This window comes from Dromiciops gliroides, chromosome 4 (assembly GCF_019393635.1).
Source record: "Dromiciops gliroides isolate mDroGli1 chromosome 4, mDroGli1.pri, whole genome shotgun sequence".
NCBI classification, from domain to species: Eukaryota; Metazoa; Chordata; class Mammalia; order Microbiotheria; family Microbiotheriidae; genus Dromiciops; species Dromiciops gliroides.
Window position 1 is genome coordinate 385896048 of NC_057864.1, and position 14232 is coordinate 385910279.

Here is a 14232-nt window from a genome sequence, read left to right on the forward strand (position 1 = left end):
GCCTTTGACCTTCAAAACCGAATGAGATAGAGAGATACAGTTTTGTTTGTTTGTTTGTTTGTTTTTAGAACACTGGCCCTGAAGTCAGGAGGACATGAGTTTAAATCTCACCTCAGATACTTACTAGCTGTGTGACCCTGGGCAAGTCACTTAACTCCAACTGCCTTAAAATATCCAGGGCCATCTCCAGTCATCCTGATCTATATCTTGCCACTGGACCCAGATGGCTCTGGAGGAGAGAGTGAAGTTGGTGATTTTTCACAGCCCTCCCTCACTTAAATCCTATTCAGTGCAAGTCATGACATCTCTTCCCAATGTCATGATCCTCTTCAAGAATCAGTACAAACAGCAACAACACGATAACTGCCTACGAATTGGTTTTGAATACTACTTAATTTACTAAGGCTTAAATTCTCTTTTATCTTACAAAAGTTGAATGAATGAAGGAATGCAATAAATGCCAAGCATTGAATTAAGCTCCTGAGATAGAAATAGAAAAGAAAAAATAAAACAGCCCCTACCTTCAGGGAGCTTACTTACTAATGGTGGACAAAACATACTTGGGGTCTATGGGTCAAGGAAGGAGTCCTCTAAGTCATTAGGGTGGTGAACGGAGCCATTGGAGAGTAGATTGACACAGCCAATCCAGGAACAACAACAAAATCGGCTCCCAAGTAAAAAGCGGAGTGATGGGGATTGGTGGGAGGGGAGGGAAGAGGATGCAGCAAGACAATTGGACAAAAGAGGAAGTGGAGGAAATGCCCCAAGAAAAAGGGAATAGAATAAAGAAGTGAAGTATATGTAGGGCTTTCCTGAAATAATGCTTTAGGAGAAGCAGCTATTTTATTTTTTTTTTTTTGCAGGGCAATGAGGGTTAAGTGACTTGTCCAGGGTCACACAGCTAGTAAGTGTTAAGTGTCTGAGACTGGATTTGAACTCAAGTCCTCCTGAATCCAGGGCTGGTGCTTTATCCACTGCACCACCTAGCTACCCCCCAGCAGTTATCTTTTAGGATAACAGGGTCCTAGGTTAGAAATTTCTTCAGCCCATGGTTTCTGGTATAGAGGGTGCTGAGGAGATACCCAAAGAGGAAGGAAGTGAAATAAATAATTAAAGCCCACTTTGAGTCCTTAGTTATCCCACCACTCCCCCAAACCATTTCCCATCTGCTTTTCTTGGTTCATCAAAGGTATTTATGAAGGGAGGGGAAGTATTGGCATGGGGGATAACAGAAACAAATTTCCCAGTCGATATTTCTTTCTTTTCTACTCCATAGTAGTAATCTGTGATGTGGTTCAGTGCAGAAAGATGCTTCCAAAAAGAAAGAAGAAAAAAAGAAAAAAACCCAGCTGTCTGGAAATGCTGTCAGTATGATTATCAACCAGTCTAAATGTCTAAATTCACTCCAAAGACTTTGACTCCAGGCTTCCCCCCCCCTGCATTTTCCCATCAAATTTGACTCTCTGCTTTAAACTCTGGGCTTTCTTGGACTGAAGTCAGCTTGGGGCAGTGAAGGAGAAAGAAATTCACCTGTGTGTGAGCAATCTGCAGTTGGACTAGCTGGATAAATATACCATGATGCAGAAAAAAAAACGTAATGAAAAGGGAGAGGGAAATTTTAAGACTTCTCAAGATCAGAGTTTTCTTGAAGCAAAATGGTGAAACAGGCTTGCTTCAGTTTTTTCTTTGCATTTGTTTTGTAGACCCTGGCTTGGGTTTTTCTGTCTTCTTAGTGTGTCCTGCTGCCTAAAACCTATGCAATTCAGGTGAACCCATCTTCCCAGCCCTGTACTCCTGAGGTGTCTTGTCCTCCTCTGTTACAAAAAAACTTACCTGTATTTCAACTCAAAGAGTCCTGCTCTCTGATTTCAAAGTCCTCATATCCTATAAATTATTATATTGAGAGAGTCTTGTAGTTACTGTTTGTCCTTCATTCTCAAAGAAGACCATGACATCAGGAGGTGATGACATGGTTTGCACTGAATTGGATTTAAGTGAGGGAGGACTGTGCAAAGTCACCAACCTCACTCTCTCCTCCAGAGCCATCTGGGTCCAGTGGCAAGATATAGATCAGGATGACTGGAGATGGCCCTGGATATTTTTGAGGCAATTGGAGTTAAGTGACTTACCCAGGGTCACACAGCTAGTAAGTATCTGAGGTGAGATTTGAACTCAGGTCCTGTTGACTCCAGAGCCAAGTGCTCTATCCACTTCACTTGTGGTTGCTAATTTGTTAATGAAAGAAAGAAGGCTTATCATATACCTCATCCTTTCTGGCCACACTCCAACCCTTTTTTAACTCTAGTCACATCCATAACATTTCGAGGATAAGGTAAGTATATTTTAACAGTGACCTTCTAGAAAAAAGACATTAGCCATTGTTGATCAGTCCAAAAGATCGATTCTAATGATGGAAATAGAGGGTCAGACAGTGTACCCCAGACCTCTGACAATGCTTTTAAAGAGAAGGAAGGTTTCTGAAGGTTCTGTCAGAGACCTTTTGAGTTGTAACATCAACAGTAAGTCAGTCAGTCAGTCAGTCAGTCAGTCAGTCAACAAACTTTTTTTTTTAAAGGACTTACTATGTGCCAGGCATTATGCAAAACACTGAGCATATGAAGAAAAGCAAAGACAGTGCCTGGTCTCAAGAAGCTTATGTTCTAATTGGGGAGACAACATGCAAACAACTATGCAGAAGATACATATAGTGTCAATGGGAGGTCAGGTTAGAGGGAAGGGGAGAGAAGCAGGAAATGTGTGACTGTGACTTGCAGAAAGTAGGATTTCTGTAGAGTCTTTAAGGAAATCAGGGTAACAAGGAGATGAAGGTGAGGAGGAAGGGCATTTCAGGTATGAGAGTCAGCTAGTGAGAACGCACAGTCAGGGAATAGGGGCATTGTGTGTGAAGAACAGCAAAAAAGTCAGCAGGGGTCACATAGAGAGTGAAGCAAAGTGTGCATAAACTTGTAATGTTGTTGTAAGGTTCAAATAGATCATGTATTTAAATATGCACAAGATATAAGTATACTTTACAAACCTCAGTCTTGTGCAAATGCAGGTTGTCATTTTTATCATAATTATTAAGGTGACCTCATATGACCTTGACGCATCATTTCTCTGAGCCTTGGTTTTTTTTATTTGTTAAATGAGGATAATTTACTAAAAATGACCTCCAAGACTCCTCCCAGCTTTGAATATATGATACTGTGATTCTATGACACTGATTCATTAGAGTTACAGAATCACAGATTTTCAAAATTGGAAAAGACCTCAGCAGCTGTCCAACCCAACCCTTAAACCAAATCCATTTGGAGTTTTCTGTGCTCACGACCTCTAGCGGTTCAATAGCTCAGCCCAGCACATGAGAGACTTCAGAGGAATATCTATCACATAAGGAAGATAACACCAAGATACAGGGGAAAGATACCCAGAGACCTTAAACCTCCTCAGAGATGCTGCTCCACCATAATGAGGACCCCATCTCTGGCTTCCTTCTTCCTTCAAACATTATCACATCCTGACCTGATTAAGGTCGGTTTTCCAACAGCAGTACTGTCTGCATGCAGCCCCAGCATGGGAAAGACTGGTGCCCTCCCCCAGACTACTCACTGCAGCTGCTGTCTTCCGACCCCCTCCCCTCCCACAAGACAACTGCTCTATACTTCCCTGATGTACTAACAGGTACCTTGGAAGATTTGTGGGACTAATTTTGGTGATTGCTTTGATACGGGCAAAGCTTTGTTGAAATCCTCAAACTACATTATAGAGGTGGCCACCAAGTCTATCTATACCTAGGGCCAGCCCTGCTATAGGGAGTTCTGAAATGACAGATGGGACATTCTGTAGCATCAATTATTTTGTATTGTACTTTATATTAAAATTCTACCCTTATTATCTATAGTATTAATGTTAGAGTAGATTTATGCGTGACCCACTCAATGTCCTCTAGCTATTTTAAGATTTTGTGTATGTACACACATACACATGTCAACTCCCATCACCTCCCTATCCCTTCTGGGAGACTGTGTTGGGATAGCTATCAGATGCAGAACAATGTGTCCCTTTCCCTTTTGGTCACAAAGCTTTGTGACCTTGGGTTTTATTGAAGTCACTTCATCTATTATAGGGGCCTTAGTTTCCTTATCTGTAAAAAGGTTAGATTGGATGATCTTCAAAGCTTAATGTTAGCCTGTGATTCATCTACCCTCCCTTTTCCCCTCACCCCCACCTTGCCAAATCCCCAAACCCCCTTTCCTAGCTGTAGATATTACCCAGCTTTTCTGCTGTCTGTGACATACTCATGCTTTACAGTCTGCTCAGCTCCCCTGGACGTCTGCTCCTGCTGAGATCAGAGAAACTGTCAGGAATTCTAGCCTGCCCTTTTGCTGATTCCTCCCTTAGGAGATTACGGCCGGATGGTTCCTGCTGCAGGCAGAGCAAGACATACTGTGGCCTCTGATTTCTATCTCTGGTGCAGCAGAGTGGACACTGAGGTGAAAAAGAAAAGACAATGGGCATAATTAGGCCTGTGGCCAGCCTTATGAAGAGATAAGGCAGACAGGCTGATTTGGCAGGATCTGAGAGGCCCACAAATCTTTCTTTTATGGTTCTGTTGGGGTACCTGCCATTTCCATATAATTCCCTTCTTTGTTTTAAAACATGGTCAAGACCTGCAAATGGTCATTGAGAAGGGTGATATATGAACTCCTCATCTCTGATCAGTTAGCTAAGTATAAGGCTTTGAGAGAATAAGAAGTGTTGTTGTTCAGGGGTTTCAGTCATGTCCCACACTTCCCATTTGGGATTTTCTTGGAGATTTGATGGAAAAGATACTTAGGTCAAGAAAGTTTAAAGCATAAGGGAGTACATGTATAGTCAGAGTGACATGAGAATAGAGGACAGTGGTCCACAGAGATCACAAGATTACTAGGAAATAACTCCAGAGGGAAAAAGGAAGAGAGACCCAGCAAAGCTGCTAATAAGAAAAATTTTGGAACAGTCACTAGCATAACTGGGACTTGAAGCTGGGCATGAAATCAGAATATAGTGGAAACAGAAGTCAGGACAAACTGGAAGATTCAAATCCTACCTCAGACACTTCCTAACTGTGTAACCCTTGGCAAACCATTTAACTTCTATCTGTGCTTTGGTCATTCAATGTTAATAGAGGAGCTAGGTGGCACAGTGGATAAAGTGTTGGACTCGGAATAGAAAAGACAGTCAAATCCTGCTTCAGGCACAAGGTAACCCTGGCACAAATAACCTCTCGGACTCAGTTTCCTCATCTGTAAAATGGAGATTGCTTGGAATGTCAACTGAGATAATGTATGTAAAATGCTTTGAAAGTCTCAAAGTGTAACATAATAATAGCTAGCATTTATATGGCACTTTGAAGTTTTCAAAATGCTTTATATGTTGACTCACTCAACCCTCACAACAATATTGTGAGGAAGATGCTATTATTATCATTTTACAAATGAGGAAACTAAGGCAGACAGAGGTTAAGTAGCTTGCCTAGGGTCACACAGCAAGTATCTGAGGTAGGATTTGAACCCTCATTTTTCTGTCTCCAAGTCCTATATTTCATCCACTGGACCACCTATCAGCTGTATAAATGTGAGTGTCACAGGGACTAGAATAATTACTAATTTGATGGGCTTAGTTCATGCTGTTTATTTTTCTAGTTATACTTTTAAATAGGCTCCATACCTATGTCAATTGCTTGTGGTCACTGAAGCTATGAAGAGGTCCAGAAAGGGGAGTGATTAATGGCTGAAGACAAAAGCTTCCTAAAATATAGGTAAACACAGAATCTCAGAGTTGGAAGCTAGATCAAAGGTCATTCAGTCCAAATGTTACCTAAAAAAAAAAAAAAAGAATCCTCTCTGTGGCAATTCCATCAAGCGGTCACTGCTTGAAGACCTCTTGTGAAGGAGAACCCCCTACCTCCTGAGTTGTCCTATTCCACTTGGTTATTGCTCTAATTGTTGAAAAGATTTCCATATATCAAGTCCAAACCTGCTTCTCTGGAATGTCCACACTTGGCTCATAAATTTGCCTTCTAAAGACAAGTAAAATGCATCTAGTCCCCTTCACTTGTGACAACTCTCCAAATACAACTATGAGAAATGACTATTTGTAACCAATATCTTGGGGAGATTCAATACTCCCCCATTCTATTAAAGTCCTGACACTCCCCTCACCATATTCCAAAGTCCTTCTTGAAAAGATTAAATTGACTTTCCTCACTCTTGGTCAGGCCAATTCAACCTTGCAAGGAACTCAGTCTAGGGTAGAGAAATTCATCATGTTCTTCTCAAGCTTGCATAGAGACAGATCTTTTGTCTAGACAGAAAGGCATCTCCTCCAGGGAGGGGTCACGCAGGCCACCCATTGAAAAGGTTTGAATAGATAGCTCTAAGCTGGGTGTGATCTGGCATAGCCCTTCATTTTAATATAGCCTACCTCTAAATTAAGTTAACCAATCAGATTGATTATTGCTCAGTGGACTACCTCTTGTCCAAAAGGCACAAAAACCTAAAGAAGTAGCCATGCAGTATCTTTTTCTTTTTGGACTACAAGAGGGTAAGGAGCCATTTTTGTCAATCTCTTACTGGTTGTGATTGATAAAACTGATTATAATTTACCCACAATTTTGTCTCTCATAATTATGCTATTCATCACACAGCTCTCATATGTCCTTTAATCATTTCCCAGTAAATATGCCCAAGTCTGTCTACTGATCCTTAGAGAGATCATGATCTTGAGGCTACTCATTATTCTGAGTTTCTTCCTCTGGAGGCCCTCCAATTCATCCTAGAGTGTGTACCCAGAGCTGAACTCAGGACTCTAGATGTGGTCTGACCAGGTAATAGTGAAGCAATACCACCATCACCTTCGTTCTGGACCTCTATTCTCTTAGTTTGGAATGAGATCATTTAAACTTTTTTGTTTTGGCTATCATGTGACACTGTTGACAAATGAGAGAATATAAGTGAAGCAATTGTAAATTGTAAAGTACTACCCCAACATCATCATCATCAATAATAATTACAACGCATTTTCAGTCTACTAAAACTGTTGTCTCATCTTGCTTCAACTATTCTGAATTTCCACAGTTGTTATTTTTAAGCTGTATAGGACTTTACATTTATCTCTATTCAATTTCATATTTTTAGACTAAATTTGTCAAGGTCCTGTTTTGGATGGTAGCTGTCATCAATCATCTTGGCATACCCCCTAAGCTTTGTGTTCTTTGTGGATTTGATAAGCATGTCATCTGTGCTTTCATCCAATTGAGTACTCATTTACCATTCTCTAATTCAATAACAAATTTCTTACTCCATGATTTTTCAAACATTATTGGCAATGGCTCAACAATCAAAGCCAACCAGATATTTCAGGACCCTGGGATGCAGTTTGTATTTTGTTATACTTCATACATTTTTAATATTTTGTTTATTCTATTTTTATTGTTTTTATTTATATTTTTTATTGTTCATGTTTTGTTTATGTTTCTATTTCAATAGAATATAAGCTTTTTTTTTGAGAATCATGATAGTAGAATAGATTCTGTTCTTAGAGTCAAGAAGACCTAGGGAATAGGTAGCTTGATGGCATAATGAATAAACTGTTATACTTGGAGTCAGGAAGATCTGAATTTGAATCCTCCCTCAGACATTTACTATCTGTGTGACCCTAGGCTAATCACTTAACCTCACTCTGTCTCAATTTCATTTGCAAAATGAGGATAATAATAGAAATAGTGATAAAGGTATAATATCTACCACTCAAGATTATTGTGAGGTTAAATGAGAAAACATTTATAGAACCCTTCTGCAAACCTTAAAGTCAATAATAAAGGAAGTCTTTATGGATGATACTACATTTGAGCATGGGCTTAAAGGATAAGATGAATTTTAACAGTAAGAAATGAAGGGAAAGGCCACTACTGAGGCATTCCAGACACTGGAGAACAGAAGAAGCAAAGACAGGACAGTGTGAGACAATTATAGAATAGAATGAACAAGCAGAAAAGTGACTCCAAGAACCTGGGTTCAAATCCTACTCCTGAAGTTTACTACCCTGATAACTTCAGTCAAATCACTTCACTTCCCTATACCTTATTTTCCTCATTTTTAAAATGAGGGGGCTTAACAAGTTGACCTGTGAGGTCACCTCCAACTCTAGATTGAGACAGGAATGGGGATTGAGAAGGAAAAGTAAAAAATAATGCCAAGTTTTCTTAAAGGGAAGTATTTTTAAACCATTCCTATGTTTAATTGTGATGAAGGATTCCATGTGATCAAGACAGTTGATTGTCTTCTCAGAGAACTCTACATACTTATTGTCTTGGGCTGATTGAAGGGCTAATGTACCAGGGATAAGAAAGCCACGGGGGAAAGCCTTTTATCTCATTACTAATGCTCAGAGCCATTGAGTCACTCCAAAGGTCTTTCTTACTGGAGACAAATTATGGCTGGCACCCCTTAACATACTGTAACTCTGAAACTTAAACTTCTCAGAGGAGTAAATAGTTACATTATTTTAAAAGGATATTTTATTTTTCCCAATTATATGTAAAAACAATTTTTAACATTTAAAAACAAATTTTAAGTACCTATGACTGCTGCTTTATAGTAAAGCTCCAGATTTGGTACAGCTAACCCACCTTTCTGTGCATTTTTTTCATTATTTCCCTTGATATTCTTGACTTTTTCTTTTTCCAGATGAATTTTGTTATTATTTTTTCTAGCTCTATAAAATAATTTTTGGGTAGTCTGATTGGTATAGCACTGAATAAGTAAATTAATTTAGGTAGAATTGTCATTTTTACTATATTAGCTCTGCCTTTCCATGAGCAATTGATCTTTCCAATTATTTAGATCTGATTTGATTTGTGTGAAAAGTGTTTTGTAATTGTGTTGATATAGTTCCTGGGTTTGTCTTGGCAAGTAGACTCCCAAGTATTTTATATTATCTACCGTTACTTTAAATGGCATTTCTCTTTCTATCTCTTGCTGCTGGACTTTGTTGGTCATGTATAGAAATGCTAATGATTTATGTGGCTCTATTTTATAACCTGCTACTTTGCTAAAGTTGTTAATGGTTGATCAATGGAATAGGCTAGGCACAGGAGACAATAGTAAATGACATTAGTAATGTAGTGTTTGATAAACCCAAAGACTCCAGCTTCTAGGATAGGAACTCAGTATTTGACAAAAACTTCTGGGAAAACTGGAAGGTAGTATGGCAGAAATTAGGCATAGACCAACATCTTACCCCTTATACTAAAATAAGGTCAAAATGGGTACATGATTTGGACATAAGAGGTGATACCATAGGTAAATTAGGAGAGGAAGGAATAGTCTACCTTTTAGATCTTTGGAAAGGAGAACAGTTTATGACCAAAGAAGAAGTAGAGAATATTATGAAATGCAAAATGGATGATTTTGATTACATTAAATTAAAAAGGTTTTGTACAAATAGAAGAAATGCATCCAAAATTAGAAGGGATGCAGAAAGCTGGGAAACAATTTTTATGGTCAGTACTTCTGATAAAGGCTTCATTTCTAAAATATATAGGGAACAAAATTAAATTTATAAGAATCCAAGTTATTCCCCAATTGATAAATGGTCAAAGGATATGAACAGGCAGTTTTCTGATGAAGAAACCAAAGCTATCTATTCCCATATGAAAAAATGCTCTAAATCACTATTGATTAGAGAGATGCAAATTAAAACAATTCTGAGGTACCACCTGACACCTATCAGATTGGCTAAAATGGCAAAAAAAGGAAAATAATAAATCTTGGAGAAGCTGCAGAAAAATTGGAACACTAATGCATTATTGATGGAGCTGTGAACTGATCCAACCATTCTGGAGAGCAATTTGGAATCATGCCCAAAGGGCTATAAAGCTGTGCATACCCTTTAACCCAGAAATACCACTTTTGGGTCTTTTTTCCCAAGGAGATCATAGAAAAGGGAAAAGGACCCACATGTTCAAAAATATTTATAGCTGTTCTTTTTGTGGTGGCAAGGAATTGGAAATTGAGGGACTGCCCATCAATTGGGGAATGACTGAACAAGTTGTGGTATATGAATGTAATGGAATTCTATCGTGCTGTAAGAAATGATGAGCAGGAGGATTTCAGAGAAACCTGGAAGGACTTGCATGAACTGAAGCTGAATGAGATGAGCAGAACCAGAAGAACATTATACACAGTATCATCAACATTATGTGTTAATCAACTGTGATAGACTGGATTCTTCTCACCAATACAATGGTACAAGAAAGTTCCAGGGGACTCATGATGGGAAAGGCTCTCCAAATCCAGAAAAAGAAACTGTAGAATATGGATGCTGACTGAACCATACTATTTCTTTTGTTTTTGGTGCTGTTGTTTTTCTATTTTGAGGCTTTTTCTTATTGCTCTGATTCTTCTCATATAACATGACTGATGCAGAAATATGTTTAATGTTGTTATGTATGTATTTATATATATGTATGTGTGTATATATACATATACACATATATACATACATATATATACATACACACACACACACACACACACACATATATATATATATATATATATATATACATATATAAGCTTTCCTGCTGTCTAGGGGAGGGGGGGAGGGAGGGGAGAGAGGGAGAAAATTTTGAAATTGGAAATCTTATTGAAACAAATGCTGAAAACTAAAAGAAATTAAGTTCCAAATTTTCTTCCTCCATCCCTTACCCCCTCTCAGAGATGTCAAACAATTTTATATAGTTTGTACATGAATAGTTACATTATAATAAGTGATTAACTCCTTAACTGATGTGTACATGACTTACTGAATTTCTCCTAAATAGATAAACTCAGGAGGTCTGCTCCTGACCTTCAGTTTCAGTTTTCTGTCAGAGGGTACATTTTCTAAGTTGTCATATTGGAGGAGAAATGCTCTCTGCTGATTCATGAATTTTATTAGACTTAAAAATTTGTTGGCATATGCAAATGGGATGCAGAAGGAATTAAAATAGGTTCAGAACATGTTTTGTGATAGTAGCATGAATATATATGGTTGATTTTAGCAGACAAAAGAGAATATGATAATGATAGGAGTCAACTCCTGAGCCCACAGTGAAATTAGAACCTTTTCATGTGCCCATGGAGGCAATAATACTAACTGATCTTTTAGATGAAGCCTTTCTTACAAGGGCACTGAAGTATCAAAGCTATAGATCAGAATTCTTACTCATTAATTTATTCAATAAAAACTTTGCTATCATGATAATCCTAAAAACAAAAAGATGGGTTCAGGTCCTTACTTCAACTCTTCCTGAATTTGTGATTATGGGCAAATTATTTAGCTTCTCATTGCCCTGGCAAACTTTCTAAGTTACCCACTCCTCCCAAAACATGAGTCCATGAGTCTTTTTCCAAAACTCTTCCCATATTCATCACCAAGGGGAGCAATCACTGGGGAGAAAGGTCTGCCATCTCCACCACCACCAGCCAATGGGCATCTGTCACACCAATGAACAGATGCTGCAACCCCCAACTTCTCAACAGCCACAGATACTAACCCTTTGAGGAAGGTAAAACAAGTATTATTTTAAATATGTCACCTGAGTCTGTCAAAGGGCCTTCACTAAAAAGACCCAGAAAAGAATGTTCTTGTCATCCAAAGTCCTTGGCACTGTCAAATCATTCAACATCAGAATTAGTTACGGTTTTACTGTATCATATTGAGTGTTACATCAAAGAAGATGCATCACCATCTGTTTTGCTGCAGCATCCTAAGGACCACTGGGACTTTGGTGTGATTTTCAGTCAAAACTTAATATAATGTTTTTTTTTAATTGGTACTCTCAGCACTTAGCACCATACTTTGCCTGTTGTAAGCACTTAAAAATGTTTCTTCACTAATTTATTAATATAAGTTATAGGTTAATTCACAATCTACATCATGGGTAGAGTATTCTTATCCTATTGAAGTCACAGATCTGGAATAATAATAATAATAACAATAATAAATATGATTGCATATAATAAAAAGCAATGATTTTATCCTCCTTAACAATAGGTCATAGAATGCTGAATATAAAAGAATAATAGTTGGATAATGACTTTTCCCAGGACCATTTTGATCTGAACTCTTATCAAAAAGTAAGAATTTAATATATTAATAATTAGCCAGCTATAACATCAATTCACAAATATTTCAGAACATAATTTTGAATATATGTTGTTATACAAAACAACTTAATCTCCAAATTATTGCAGAGTGAAAAGCTGTCTGAGATTGTCCTAAAGGTCCTTTTTAGTGAGCTTACCAAAGATAGGTTTGCATCCTAATTTTATTCATTTATAAATATAGCAATCATTTTATCCTCTTGTGTAAGAGTCCACAGAACAATCAACCTAAAAGAGTAGTAGTAAAATAGCAACTTGTCCCAGGGCCATTTCTGTCTTAACTCCATTAAACAAGATGAGATGAATGAGATAATAATAGCTTTCAATTTTATAATGGCTGTACAGTTTCCAAGTAACTTTCATAAATGACACAACAACCCTTTGAGGAAGGTAAGGCAAGTATTATTATTATTATTTCCATTTTAAATATATCACCCGAGTCAATCAAAGAGCCTTTACTAAGTACTTACTGTGAGATCATGCACCATGCCTAAGATTATTTTTGATACAAAGATGGCATGACATATATGAAGGATAGCAAGGAGACCAGTGAAGCAATATATAACAACCCTGCAAAGTTAGGTTGGATACAGGCTATGATGGCCTTCAAATTCCAAATAGAAAATGTTTTCTTTGGTTCAATAGGGAACCACGGAACCTTAATGAGCAAAGGAGTAATATCACTGTCTGAAATCAAAACTCAGTAGGAAGATTAGCAATTAACATATGAGTGATAGCAGTCTTTTTTTTGGTGGGGTGGGGTTTGCAGGCAATGGGGGTTAAGTGACTTGCCCAGGGTCACACAGCTAGTAAGTGTCAAGTGACTGAGGCCGGATCCGAACTCAGGTACTCCTGAATCCAGGGCCGGTGCTCTATCCACTGCGCCACCTAGCTGCCCTGTGATAGCAGTCTTAATGTACACTTTCAGAACTACAAATTTAACCATAACATAATTTTATAATATCCTTACAAAAATGTGTACAACATTAATGAAACACAGAGCCCATTACAATAACAAAAGAGGAATACTTCCTTAACAAAAAAAGAGGAAGAAGATTGTTAAACATTCTTAGAGCAAATGATAAACTGGTAAAAAAAAAAAACTGTTGAAACAGGCAGTGAGTATTTCACTGAAAAAAATTACAGGCTGATAAGAGATGCATGCCATTGGATTTACCAAATATAACTAAAAGTAGTTTATCTCTATAGAGCCTACAAAACAGCCAAAATGTAAGAACAGAGTAAAGACTGTCCATGAGCTTAACCTACAATGTGTTAACAAAGAAGCATCAAGTAAATGGTGTCATTCAAATTTATTTATTGAAAAAATAAGTTTTTATCATTGCAGCCTTATAATATAGTTTAAGATCTGGTACTGCTAAACCTCCTTCCTTTATATTTTTTCATTAGTTCCTTTGATATTCTTGACTTTTTGTTCTTACAAATGAATTTTATTGTTGCTATTTCTGATTCAGTAAAATATTTTTTGGTAATTTAATTGGGATAGTGTTGACTATATAAAATAGTTTAGGTAAAATTGTCATTTTTATTATATTGGCCCTGCTACCTATATGTTCTGAAATATTTATAACAGCTCTCTGTGGTGGCAAAGAATTGGAAATTGTGGAGATGCTCATCAATTGGTGAATGGCTAAACAAGTTGTGGTATATGATTGTGATGGAATGCTACTATGTTATAAGGAAATGATGAGCTTGATTATCTTATAAAAACATGAATAGATTTGCATGAAATAATGACTTTTTTTGGGGTGAGGCAATTGGGGTTAAGTGACTTGCCCAGGGTCACACAGCTAGTAAGTGCCAAATGTCTGAGGTGGGATTTGAACTCAGGTCCTCCTGAATTCAGGACTGGTGCTTTATCCACTGCACCACCTAACTGTCCTGCATGAAATAATGAAGAGTGAAATGAGCAGAACCAAGAGAATGTTGTATACAGTAACAACAATATTGTTTTAAGAATAAATAGAATATATAGAATGGTTTTATATGTGTTTGTATGTATGTATATATATATATACAC

The 14232-nt window shown here is 37.6% G+C and overlaps 1 protein-coding gene across 5 annotated transcripts in view; it reads left to right on the plus strand.

Annotated features, from left to right (window-relative positions):
* Positions 1–14232, plus strand: part of GRM1 (glutamate metabotropic receptor 1) — a 452400-nt gene that overhangs the window by 336348 nt on the left and 101820 nt on the right. The window lies entirely within an intron of this gene.